This window comes from Orcinus orca, chromosome 13, assembly GCF_937001465.1.
Source record: "Orcinus orca chromosome 13, mOrcOrc1.1, whole genome shotgun sequence".
NCBI lineage: Eukaryota > Metazoa > Chordata > Mammalia > Artiodactyla > Delphinidae > Orcinus > Orcinus orca.
The window spans coordinates 73,695,033-73,708,784 of record NC_064571.1 but is presented as its reverse complement, the minus strand read 5'-3'; the positions used below and the strand labels follow the sequence as shown (position 1 = coordinate 73,708,784).

The 13,752-nt window shown below is 54.7% G+C and overlaps 1 protein-coding gene across 1 annotated transcript in view; it reads left to right on the top strand.

The window, feature by feature from the left end:
- KLHL29 (kelch like family member 29) overlaps positions 1 to 13,752 on the top strand; it is a 311,517-nt gene that overhangs the window by 154,181 nt on the left and 143,584 nt on the right. The window lies entirely within an intron of this gene.

Here is a 13,752-nt window from a genome sequence, read left to right as displayed (position 1 = left end):
ATGCTCAGGAAGCATCAGCTCTCAGTAGTAGAAGTAGCAATAATAACAATAGAAGTAGCACCCAAAAGTGACCAAAAAACAAAGCAGTGTGGGTCCAACAGGGTAGATTTGAAGGGAAGTAGTAGGAGAAAAAGAAATCTGTTTGCTACTGATTGATATCCCACTGAGTTCAACCTGTTTAATAAGCCCGTTACACGATTATCATTTCACAGGATCTGTAATAAAAAGAGCAGTGCTGAGTACAGGGGTGGGTTGGGGGGAGACCTGGAGCAGCTATCCCTGCTGCCTGAATGGTCCAGGAAGGCTTCTGGGAAGAGGTGGCACAGAATAAGGCCTCAAGCCATGCAGAGGTGGAGATACACCACTGGGAGAAGAAAGTGGTCTCAGGACCCTTGTACATGTCTTGTCCTTTTTGCTCATGCTGCAGCCCTGGGGACAGTTCAGCCCAGTAAACATCAGTGAGCCCCTCCGTTATGCCCAGCCTGGGGTGGGGGGCACTGGGACAGTGAGATGAGGACACAGGCTCTGCGCTCAGGGAGCTGCCAGCCTTGTGGGATGAGAAGACAAAAATCGTAGCATGTCGGGCTTCCCTGGTGGCACAGTGGTTGAGAGTCTGCCTGCCGATGCAGGGGACACGGGTTCGTGCCCCGGTCCGGGAGGATCCCACATGCCGCGGAGTGGCTTGGCCCGTGAGCCATGGCCGCTGAGCCTGCGCGTCCGGAGCCTGTGCTCTGCAGTGGGAGAGGCTACAGCAGTGAGAGGCCCGCGTACCGCAAAAAAAAGAAAAGAAAATCGTAGCGTGTCGAGCGAATGTGGCTCCTGGTGAGATAGAGGGATTCAGGGATGCTGTAGGGTTCAGAGGAGGAGAACTTAGCCCAGGATGGGCACTCTACACACACACACACACACACACACACACACACACACACACACACACACCCTTTCATCTCTGTCTTTTCCCCATAACTGTTTCTTCTTCTGGGCAGATGGTAGGGTTGCACTCCTCCACCTGCTTGAAGTTAGACATGACCACGTGGCTTGCTTTGGCCAATGACATGAGAGCAGGAAGGATGCATGTCCCTTTCAAGGGACAGCTTTAAGAGCCAGCGTGTGTGATTCCCCAAACCCTCTTTTCCTCTGCCACCGTGGCCAGCAGAGCCCAGGTGAGGGGTGCTCTCTCAGCCTGGGTCCTGAGGAAGGATGACCCCAGGTGACGAGTGGTGAACGGGTAACATGAGTGAAAAGCACACAGTTGGAGTTCAGCCACTGAGATTGGCTGTTTATCCTCGTAGCCTAACTCACTTATCCAGGTGAATGCAAACATAAATTTTTTAAGTGGCCCCAATAGAAAACTAACCCTGGGAGAATCTTCTCTGAGCCCTGTGGCCTTTCCTTCGTTGGAGCCCCCTTGCCCTGGGAACGGCAAGTCTGGATCCCAGTTCCATCTCTGCCCTAACGCTCTGTGCCTCGGGTAACACTGTTGTCCAAGGGGGTTTCTGACCACAGAGAGGCTGTGAGAGTCCAGCACTGTGGGGATACGGTTTTCGGGGACTTGGGGGTTAGGGAACAGCCAGCGGTCAGCCTGCATTCATCAGCTTCCCTGCCTTGAGCCCTGAGGGTCACGGTGAAGGTCAAACACAGAGTCAGAAGCAGAACAAACCCAGGCCAGGGGGAACCCAGAGGGAACATGGTGGTCCTTGCTGCTGGTGGGCATGGGGCCAGCAGTCCCAGGGTGCCCGACAGGGTGGAAGTGGCAGCCTAGAAGCCAAGTGTCCCTGCTTGGTTAATCTAAAAATAAACAGAAAAGCAACAAAAATCTATGTCTCAATTACTGCACACAAGCTGTTCAAACAGCCAGCTCTGCACTGGAGATGTGAACTTGTCAACAGAGGCTGCCTCGTTTGCATGCTTGGGTGGTGATAAAACACACAACCTCGAAACAGGCTGCCCTCTGGTCTGGGTAGCTGTTTGGGGTTTTTTGTTTGTTTGTTTCTAATTTAATTTAATTAAAAATACAGACATAGAATAAAGACAGTGAAAAGCTGAAGCAAGTACAACAAGACAGGGCAGCAGCTCCCAAAACAAAGGTAGAGGAGGCTCTGAGGTCTGAGATAAGCCAGGCCCTTGAGAGAGACGTGAGCAGGAGAGTGGCCGAAGCAGGGGACAAAAGTCTCTCCCAAGTGGCCCCAAACACTCCTCCCCTCCCCTGTTGATCATGGAGGAAGCCCCCGTGAACAGTGTGGGCCCTCAGCTCCCAAAGCAGAAGCAAAGGCTTTTTAGGGACCTCTCTCTCGGGGAGAGGGTGTTATAGCCCACGTCTGGGATGAGCTCAGTGGGCCGGATGCACGGCGGGCAAAGCTGAGACTTCCATCCTTGGCATTTATTTCCTCTCCCACATGCTCACCCTCACACTGTCCTAGCTCAAATACAGTCTGTTCTCCGAAATGAATGAAGCCCCAGGAAGCTGAGCTTCCCTGGCTCCAGCCCAGACCAGCCACTCCCTCCCCCGAGCCCACGGGCGCTCATGCTTTCCTGCGTCCTTACTGTGTGCTCTCCTCTTGACAGTGCTACTCTCCACGGAAGCCAGAACCTTGCCCCACCCCTGCCTGCTTTCAGGATCTTGCACAGAGCCAGGCATAATGAAGGCAGGAGGTGGTCAGTAAATTTGATACGACTTGACAAGGAAAGGGCAGAACGTGTATTAATCAAGAGCATGCCTAAGAGGCTGCTTGGGAGGGAAAAGGGGGCAGAGTCCTGACTCGTGCACGTGGAGCCCCGGAAGAGGAAGCAGGCTACCTCTTAATTTCCCAGGAAGGGGTTCTGGGTAAGCAGGAGCCCCCAGAGATGGAGAAGAGAGGGCAGCGTGCTCACGCCAGCGCCGGTGAAGGTGCTACAAATCTTGCTGCTGAAGTGGTGGTTGGTTCTGCATTCACTCTGGACAGGGATTTTAATGTCCCCAGCCCTTGGGGCAATTCTGCAGCCATCAGCCCAGACACTACTTACTCAGTGAACTAAAAAAGCAGCCGAGTCTCTCCCAAGGATGATAATATCCTGTCACAGGCAGTATGATCTGCCAGCCATGTGACGGCCGTTCCCTAATGTTTCCAAATAGACTTTTGAATAGACCCTTGTCTAGAAGAGAGCAAATTGCAAGAGCATTTTTGGCAGCCAAATAGAGAGCGAGTATTAGTCTTTCTTCTTCGCAACTCTTGCTGCTAGGTCTGGCTCCAGGCACCGAGTAGGATTCATCCATCAGCTTGGGTCACTGATGAACACCATTTGCTGTGAAGAGACATCTTGTTGAATTAGTCAATTCTGCAAGATTCGGAATAATCAGGCGTGCCAGAGGCAGCCTGTGAGAGAGCAGGAGGCCTGCTTAGAGAAGGGAAGTAACTGCAAAGTCTAGCTCCCAATTCTGCAATCGCGTGTTTGCAGGACCGGGGGAAAGCAGGCTCCAGGCTCTGGTGTTTCCATACTCTGTGAAGCCACCAAGAACAGGGAGTCAGAAGGAGCAAAGATGGTTCCTCGTCATGATGACTCTGGGTGGTTGTCCTCTATGCCGTCAAACCATACCCGCCCGCCATAGCTGCCTCATCGATCCCGGTGTTTACGAGCCCCTAATTTATACGCACCTCCCTTCTTCCCTCAGTTTACGCTGGTATTATGCGGCCAACTGTCATTTCCAATATCTTTTTTATTTTTCATTATCACCATTATAATGATTTACACCAGTAGCGATAGCACAAATGCCTAGTCAATCTGTCCCATGAGAAAAGGCTCTGAATTATGTGTGCCTTTTGGAAAAAAAAAAATGACTGCATCAAAACCCACAGCCAGAATGTCTCAAAGTAAAGGTGCACACGGGAAGGGACAGAAGTGGGAGGCTTGTTCTTTTAATATTGTTCCTCTAACACGGGCACTGGATACCACCTTTCCGAGGCAGGGAGATTGCTTTTTGCGTTAGAAATTGGACCCAGAAAAGGAATTGGTGGCATTTTTCTGGAAACCTATCATCAGAAAAGCATTTTGAGACATGTGTCTTTTTAGGTCATGTATTAAGCCCTGTAATTATGGAATGTGGATTTTCTCCAGAATACCTCTGCCCGCCAGGGCCTTCCAAGGACCACAGTGCAGTGGCGAGCACTGTAGGAACATCAGAGTGCCGGGGTCCTAGGGCCGACTCTGGTCCTGCTAATGGGCGGATCTTAGGCTGGTGTTGTCTCAGGCTCTACCTGCATTCAGGTCCTCCTGGAGGATCTTGTGAAAACCGCAGATTTCAGCTCAGTAGTGCTGAGGCTGGGCCTGGGATTCTGCAGTCTAACAAGCCCCCAGGTGGTGCCAGTGCTGCAGGTCCACAGTCAGGGGTCAGGGGGTGCTGCACTGGGTCAGGGGGTGCTGAGGCCACTATCCAGGCCCTGATCTTCATCCTCTCCTCTTCGTCTCCCCCACTTACAAAAGCCAGTGTCAACACATCCCTGCCTACACCATTGGGATGTTGTGAGAAGGAAATGATGTGGTGCTTTTGAAGACCCTTGCGAAGGGTAAGCACTGTGGCCCCACAAGGTCATGCTGTTGTTGCCATGACCACCACTGGACCTTTAATGGAGGGGCTCCCTCCCTGCCCTCCCCTGAGCCAGTCCATTCACTGGTCTGGGGTCTGCTGGGCTGTGTCTCCCCCAAAGCTTTGGATGAGCCAAGACCTAGGAAATACATGCAGGTTTAGCTGGTGGTGGAGAAAGCAGGTTCCCTGTCTTCCTTTAAAGGTAAAGATGACACCCTCAAGCCCTCTGTAACAGAGATTGATGCCGCCTGGGGAAGGGAAGCAGAGGTCAGGTGTCACTGCCCTGGTTTCTAATCTGAGCTATCGCATCCCTGACTCCCTTCTCCCCCCAGCCTGGAGGGCCTGGTAGAAGCTGCTTGGTTGGGTCCAGACCCTGGAGCTGCAGCAGGTCTTGGTGGGAGCTGCCAGCAGCTAAGCAGCGGGGCCGGGATGAGCCACCGCAGCCTGACACCTGGACTGGGAAGGCTTCACACTTACCCTGCTGAGTGAGTGACCAGTGACGGCTGGGCGGGGGGCGGGGGCGGGTGGTATTCACAGGAGGACAGTAGCCCCTCCTGGATGCCCAAAACAGGAGGAAGGGAAAGGCCCTTTCAGAGCAGGGGTGAAATACCACAGCAGTGGCTGTGTTCAGTTCACTGGGGCCTTAGTATTTAAGGAAAGGAGCTAACAATAAAACCACACCTAGGTCGCTCTTCTGGCTGAGAACAGGAAGAGGCTGGTGTCAGCCTGTGACTGTTCCAGAGCTTCCTCGGCTTCTGAGCTGGTCCAAAGGATTTGGAACAGGGCCCTGGGTCCAGTCTGGCACCTACACGTGGCCCCCACTACCCGAACATCTTATATCCACTTGGAGGTGCTGAACACCTGCTCCCCGCTGAGGAATACCTCCCCCAGGAGCGGGAACTGGACTGGATGAGACGGATGAGGAAATCGGTAAGGAGCCCGCGCTTTCAGGGCCAGGCCTGAGAGGGTGGCCTCCTTGCTTTCTTCACCCTGGGTGCCTCTCTTGCCTCAGAGTGTGTTCCAAGCTGGAAAGGGCTTGCCCTTTGATCTGGGGGCATTTCCTGTGTCCCATGCCCGGGTGCCCGATCAGCTCCATGGAGAAAACAGAGGGGGGTCCAGTCTTCAGGGAGCACACCCTTGAGGAGTGGCACTCACTTGGGCGGTGGAACGTGCCAGCCCATCGCCGGGTCGTGGCCTGCCTGTGGAGCTCAGAGAAGAAAGGGCTGCTCAGAGGACGCCTTCTACAGGAGGGGCTGGGGCAGGCCCACCCCCGGGCCTCAGCCAGAATCAAGTCGTCTAAGTCAGTGGGGTCTCGGTGGGGACGGGGGTCAGTGGGAGCCAAGGCAGCCCCAGGAAGCCAGGAGGCATTTCCGAGGGGTGCCCCCAGCTCCTGCTGACATCTATGCCAAGTCAGGGCCAAGCCGGCTTCTCCAGAAGCACCTGTAGAATTCCTTTGTATTGCATTTGCCAAGACGGTGTTCCGGCTGCTGTTGCTTATTTTGCTCCAGAAGAAAGGCTAAAAGATGCAGAGAGGGAAATGAAAATAAGAGAGATGGGCACCGACTGTTCCAGCCAACCGGGCAGTGTCTCCCCGAGATGAGGCAATCACACGTTTTCCTACGGGGCCGGACGGGCCATGGCTCATCCCTCAGCCTCCTGTCCGGAGGCAGTGCGGGCTCCCCACTGGCCTGTGGATTAATCACGCCTTCAGGTCCTTACAGCCAGCGCCCACTCCTCCGCGTGCCTTAACGATAGGAAGGAGGGAAGGGACATTGGTCACCTGTGATCCCCGGTACAGCGTGTGCACACGGGGCATGTCAATAGTGGGGGGAACGGAGCGCATCCTGCAGCGAGTTCGAGGCTGCACAGCGTGCTGGTCCTCGAGCACGGGGCCTCAGGAGTGTCGTGGGCTCCTGGACCGTGGCCCCTGGGCCCCAGCCCCACATGGACAATACAAAGGAAAGGACTGTGACAGTCACAGTACTTAATTATTTATTCATGCATTATTCATGTAGAGGCAAGTCTGTGGGGCAGGATGCTGACCTGGTATCCAGCAAGTGTACATGAGACTGAATTACAGAGATACAGCCCGGGCAGCAGGGCTGGGCCTGGTGTCTGCTGGTCGCCCTCCTCCAGGCCATCCTCGGGCCTTGGACTTGGCATCCATCATGGCACCCCTGAGCTTCAGGCAGAAGCCCATCCATCAGGGTAGGCTGTAGGGTTTGCAGTAGGAGATCCCCTATGTCACCGATGTTCAGCTGAGGATGACCTTCCTTCCAGCCCAGTGTGTTGTCTCCCAGTGGCCCCGGGTGACAGAGCACCCTGCGAGGTCCTGGCTGTCCCCCCAGCACAGGGGGTCTCAGGGAGTCTGTGAGACACAGACCCACACAGCTTCGTAGTTCACAGCCTCCTTTGTCCTCATCCCAGAAACTTGCCAGGTTGCTTTGGCCTTGGAGCCACAGGCCTGTCCTTTTCTGCCCTGTAACTCGGATCTGCTCGTTACCCAGCGCTGGGGCTTTTCCCCAGGTGCAGAGGGCTCACAGGATTTACAGTGTGGTCCTCACAGAGGCCCTGGGGGCGGGTAGAGCTGTCCATCCCCGCTTTCCAGACGAATAACCTGCAGCCCCCGAGTTCCTGGGGCTAGTACGGGGTGGTGCTGGGGGTCAAACTTAACCCTCTTGACTCTCTACCCGGCTCTCTTTCCACTGCCCAGGGGCCCCGGGTTGAGTCCTGGAGTGGCCACTGAGGGCTGAGCCGACAGAGCAGAGGGGCCAGGCCCAGCACTGGGACTCAGGCAGGTAGTTAGGTATGGCTTCCCCGAACAGAACAAGGAGTGTGGGCCCCTTTGCAGAGAGGCCTCGGAACGCAACAGCTCGATGGCCAGCCTGTGCACAGGGCCAGAGAGGTGCCGAACACCAGGGGCCTGCCCAGCTCTCGGGGTCGGACAGGAGCGTTGAGCATGGAAGGGTTCAATTCTATGCCTGTTTTCCAAAGTCTGAACTGGACCTTAAACTAGGCACCGACTGGGGTGGAGCCCATATTTCCCCGCGGGGAAGGACGCACAGGGTAGGCTCCATGGTACCAGACTATTTCCTATACAATTCCGAAGTAGACACATTAACTTTTCTATCATTATAGAGGTAACCTAACCACAGCATAGAAAATGTAAAAATAAAATAAGCAACACCTAAAACTCTGGATCAAATTCCAGACAGGTGGAATTACTCCTTTTCAGCAGCTGCAGCGAAACTAAGACAAGGGAGGATGGGTGCAGAGTGGAGGCCCCGGACATGCTTTCTATCTGGGCATCAGGAGCACGGAGAAGGAGAGAGGCAGGGAGATAAGGGTTCCAGGGACAGGCAGTGGGCAGAGGTTTGGGGTAAGAGCTGGAAGTCAGGGGCTGGGGCACTTTTGTCATTTGGTTTTCATCCCAGTTAGCAACCCGGCCGACTCCTCCAAGGGAATCCAAAGAGCCTGGGGACCGGGTGGTCCCTCCTGTGTCCCTACACACCTGGTGCTCTAGTGGTGCTGGCCACATTGAGGAATTGTCCCCAGTACCCAGTAGGCAGGGAAGCCGACTTCCAACTTCCATTCACTCCGGATGGAAGGGAAGCCCAAGGGTGGAGCTTGTGTGTGGAGGTCCCAGGCCAAGGCCCCTCCCAGGGGAGCACACACCCTTTCTGGTGAGCAGGTGAGCCATCACGGGAGCTGGTACCTCATCCCGCAGGGTTGGAGGCGGCAAGAACAGACCCTCCACTCTCTCCTGGAAAGGAGCCCTGGACAAAAAAGGCCTTCCTCACGGGGCACAGAGATGCTACCAGGCACACCAGGGTGGCTTCTATAATGCTTCCAAGGGGTCATCTCAGCTTTGAGGTAGTTGGGCTTGACAGTCGTGATTCTCCCTGGAGCTGGTCTATGTGGCCCTGCTGCATTTCTGGGGTGCTGGGGGGACTCTGTCCTTAGGCTCAGGGCGTGCCCGTGTGTGTTGAGGCTCTGAACGGGGAGACGGGGGCAGGGCGGGGGGTGGGGGAGGGCGGTGCAGGAACATTGGTTGTGCATTCACAGCAGCACTTTGGCCCATCAGGAGCATCTCAGAGTGACGTTCACCCCGTTCTTCACATTTGCTGTGATTCTGTAGGCAGGGCCTCTGCTCCCCTCCCTCTCCCCGGGGGGAAGAGAGGTGTGTACAGAGAGAAGGGACTGGGAACCGGGGGCTGGGACCGGCTTCCCGAGCGGTGCACTGGGCCCAGGCTCAGCCTCTCTGGATCCGGGTCGGGCTCTGAATAGTGAAAACCCAGGTGTCTGCACAGGGGGCCACCAAGTGAGATGGTGGAGGTGCGTGCATTTTAGGAACTGGGAGGCATGTGGCTTCAGGCAAGGAAAAATGGGGTTCCCCCCGCCCCAAGGGTGTCCCCTCCTCTCTGTCAGCCCAGCATCCCTGGGACGGTGCAGAGGACAGCACTCGTGGTGGAGAAACAGTTTTGCTGCTCAGGATCCCAGAGGCAAGAGCCAAGTCTCACACGCAAAGCTCCCACCTCTGGGCGACTTTTCAGATTTAACCCCGGACCTGCCCCGAAACATCTGTACCCTGGACCTCGGCCTGACCTGCCTCCACCCACGAATATAGAATTTTCTAGACCCTAGAGCTCTTTCTTCACGCATGTGCATGGATTGAAAAGGTGCTGGCCACACACTAACCCCACCCAGGTGCGAGCCCTGGCTCCTGGTAAACAGCCCCACACGCTCGGGAATGGCTGCGGCCAGGCTCCCTCCTCTCTCGGTGCCGGCCCCGAGCCAGGCTGTGCCAGTTCATAGGCCGCCTACCAGGTGCGCGCCGTGACAAGGAAGCATTTCTACATGTTCTGTCTGTAACTGCTCGACCAGTCTCGTCTGAGATGCCTCGTGCGCTGGGGGCCTCCTCCCGCCCCAGTGATGCCTCTCCCTCCACCGCCCGGGATGCACGTGTGGGCACAGGGGCCACAGCCCAGCAGGAAGTACTGACATGGCCACCTCTGTTGCTGGCACTCTGCCATCTCACCAGGGTACACCAGGCAGCACTCTCCTTTTGTTCCGTTTGAAAGGGGAAGTTAAACTGAGGAATGAAGTTGAACCCAAACCTGCCATGCAAATAGTTGACCTTTTTTTTGGATACACTTCATGAGGCTGAGACCAGATTGTGTGGCCTCCAGCTGCCTGAGTTTCCATCTCCTCTCAGGCGTTTTCAGGAGACTTGAAGGAATGAGCAGCAGGGTGGGGACACCCGGAGGTGCAGCTGCTGGGCCAGCTTTCCTGCCACGCACCGGGGCTGTGAGGAAGAGGGAACCACAGTGTGGTCCAGCGGGCGGCCCAGCCCAAGGCAGCGAGCTGCGAGGTATGACCGCCATCAGTGGTGTCCTTGGAGCCAAGCACACTCTGCCACCTCTGGGCACGTCTCAGGGGCCACCTGAATGCCAGCCCTCCTCATCTCCATCCCCACCAGCTGGAAGCAGATGGTTCCTTGACAATATGTGAGGTTGTGTTGTTTTGTAGGAATGTAGCGGCTGATTTCGTGTATCAGCCAGGCTAGACTAGACTTTTAGGTAACAAACTGCCAGTCTCAGTGCCTTAACACGATGAAGATTTATGTCCCAATCATGCCAAGTCCCACGCTGAGGGAACAACGCTCTCCCATCAGATCGCTGCACCAGCCGGGAGATGTGGCCTCTGAGGTCGCCAAGGCAAGCAGAGAGAACCACAGGATCATGCAGGATGTTTATAAAGGGCCCCTCCCCACTTATTCTGTCTGCCTGAATTCAGATGCATGATCCAACCTAACTACAAGGGAGGCTGGACGGGTCTTCTGGGTGAGCAGAAAGAGGACACAGTGCTTTGAACTCTGAGCATCATCTCAGCCCCACTTAGGATCCAACCTAGGGAAGCAGTCGCCCCTGGGGGGACTGGTAATTAACCAGAACCCTGCCTAGGCAGGTGAATCTCAGGAGACCAGAGTCTAAGCTCTGCAGTCCAGCTGACCCTGGACACGTAGATTCTCCTTTCAGAGCTGTCTTTAGAGACTTCAGTTCTGATTTCCTAGAAAGGTAGGACATTTGCTAACTCCAGTGCCTACACAGAATTTCCAGCTGGAAGACTCAAGGTGTTTGTGTCTGAGGTTCTCCCTTTACACAAATGTATTTCTCCCTTCCTGAAACATTGAGCAATTAAGAAGGAATAAACATGTGTTTGTTCATTCAGCAAACATTACGTGAACACCCTTCTATGCCAGAGTCTGCTAGGTGCTAAGATTACAGAGACAATAAGCCTGGAGTTTACTCTCAAGGGAGTAAACGTACGACAGCCATCCACGGATGCTGGGATGATGGTGGGTACAGACGTTCAGGGGGACAGAGGAGCGCCTCTCACCTGACCTGGGGTGGGGGTGAGGGTCAATGCAACCTCTGAGAAGAGTCAGTGCCTGAGTTGTGTCATAACTGACACCCAGAACTTAGCCAGGGGGAGGGGGAAGCCAGTTCTGGCAGAGGAGCCGGGGGGACTTGTCCCCGAGGTGAGAGAGGGTGTGACGCCCTCAGAAACTGTACAGCGTTTGGAATGGCCGGGCATCGTCTCTGGGGTGGGAAGAGTGAACAGTGATGCTAGAAAACCGAGCCGTCCCAGATGCTCAAGTGTCCTCTGGGCCACCCCGAGGAGTCTGGATTGTATTCTGAAGGATAGGGTTTAAAGCAGGAGAGGAGAGGATGGTGACCAGACCTGTGCTTTAAAAAGCCATAAGGGCAAGGGTAAGCTGGGACAAAGTGAGAGAGTGGCATGGACATATATACACTACCAAACGTAAAATAGATAGCTAGTGGGAAGCAGCCACATAGCACAGGGAGATCAGCTCGGTGCTCTGTGACCACCTAGAGGGGTGGGATAGGGAGGGAGACGCAAGAGATATGGGGACATATGTATATGTATAACTAATTCACTTTGTTATACAGCAGAAACTAACACACCATTGTAAAGCAATTATACTCCAATAAAGATGTTAAAAAAAAAAAAAGCCATAAGGGCAGTTGGTGGAGGATGGACAAGAAGGGTGAAGCTTGGGGCAGAGGACCGATTGGGATAATCCATGTGGGAGACACAATTTGGGATGGATGTGCAGATGGAGGGGGGCGGATCTGAAAAACAACCAGAGCAACAGACGCAAAGACCCCACTGTGAAATATGGGATGGACAGGGGGACATGCGGCTTTCTCAGAGAGAGGGAATTCCTGAGAATGCGTGTTTGGGCAAAGAACAATGAGTTTATTTAGGGACTACAAGTCTTAGGTACCTTCAGGCAGTAGGATAGTGGGCATGGTGCAAGGAGAGGGAGGGAGCTGGAAACGTGGCCTTGGGAGTCGTCAGTAAAGAGGTGAGAGCTGAATGAGGTCGTCCAGGGAGAGCGTGTAGGGTGAGCAAAGGGGAGGAAGCAGGGGCCCTCCAGGAAGCGCTGAGAAAGAGGAGCCTGCAATGCAGACGGAGAAGGAGTAGCAGAGGAAGGAGAAAAAGTGACAGAGCACGACATCACAGAAACCACAGAGAGGAGCTTTCCAGAAGGACATCAACCACGCCAAGTGGAGGGGGGGTTCAAGGAAGACACGGCCATCAATGTCCCAGTGAATGGAACGAGCAGGTCCTTCTTGACCTCGATGAGAACAACCCCCCAAGGAGTGGCCAGAGCGAGAGCCACATGGGAGCAGGTTACAGTGTGACCTGGAGGAGGGAAGGTGACCAGAGCCAAGTGTAGACATCTCTCCCGAGAACCTGGCTCGGAAAAGTTTGTGAGGGTGATCAAAGGGATATTTATTTTTATTTTTATGATATTAATATCGAACAGATGAAAAAACAATTTTTGTGGCATTGTGTAAGCCGTGAAGCATAGTGATGAAAAAACAGTGAACCCACCATCCAGCTTAAGAGGTTACGGCCAGCTCTGCGTCAGGTAGGCCTGCAGGCTGAGCCCAGGCCTCGGGGTCATGTGCCCAGCAAGAGGGGACAGTGCCGAGGGAAGGGACAGTGGCTGCCAGGGCCCCGCCAGCCACAACCCAGGTTGGGCTGAGCCTGGCTCTGGCTCTGTGGCGCTAGAAGTTGGCCACTAGTTCTGGATGTACCAAGACCAGACTAGGATCAGGCTTAACAGAAGTTTTAAAAATAAACTGGTCCGTTTACTAGCCAACAATTCCGGAGTCCCCAGGCTAGGCTGGACTGGTGCAATAGGAAAGTGATCCAGGAGCTGTCCCTGACCTCCAGGAGCTCACACCCCAGACAGGAAGTGGGTGGAGAATGGAAAAGAGTCACAGATGACCACATCCCTTGTGCCTGAGCCGGGGCAGGGCTGGGGATGTGATGTGCAGGCAGGCCCCACACTCACCCTCATCGGTGCCCCGGCACTGCCTATGTTCTCCCATCTGCCTCTGCTTCTGCCTCGCTGAGGCCCCTCCGACTGAGACAGCGTCTCCTGTATCTTTACATCCTTCCTGACTGAGGGTGGCTGGCAGGGAGCCAGGCAAGTCACCGTCGTGCTGAGCAAAATATGATCCCCGACGATGCAGGAGGCCCTCGGAGTATCTGGTGCGTCTAGGTCTCCATGACAACACTGAGGGCCTTAGGTTCGGATATTCAGGAAAGTTGTGTGGGAGATCGTCTGGTTGACAGAGGCCGGGGAGCACGGGGGGCTCTGATGCCAGCAAGGGATTTGTAGGTTATGAAAGAAAACTCAAGTCCCGGAGGCTTAACACCTTCTCAGACTTGAGTCGTATACGGAGCCGCGGTCTGGAGGCTGGAGATCCCGGCCACTTTCTCACCTTCTAGTTTTCTGACCTCGAGGGAATCACTTACTCTGAATGAACTCCCTGGTCCATAACATGGGGACGACCCTGCCACGTCACAGGCCACTCCAAGGATCAAATGAGATCTATGTCAAGGGCCTTGTTCACCACAGAGTGAGTCTACAGACGTGGCTGCTCTCACCCCATCACAGGGTTGAGGAAAACGCAGCCTGGGGGGTCCACGGGGTCTTGTTTTCACAGTGGGGATGGAGGGAGAAAATCCCAAGTCATAATTAGAAGGCGCACATCTGCATCGTGCAGGGCACCGTGATGCTCCGACCAGAAAGTATTACTCTAAACTGCGCCTGGGTTCAAAGCTCATTGACTGTACTTTTGCCACGT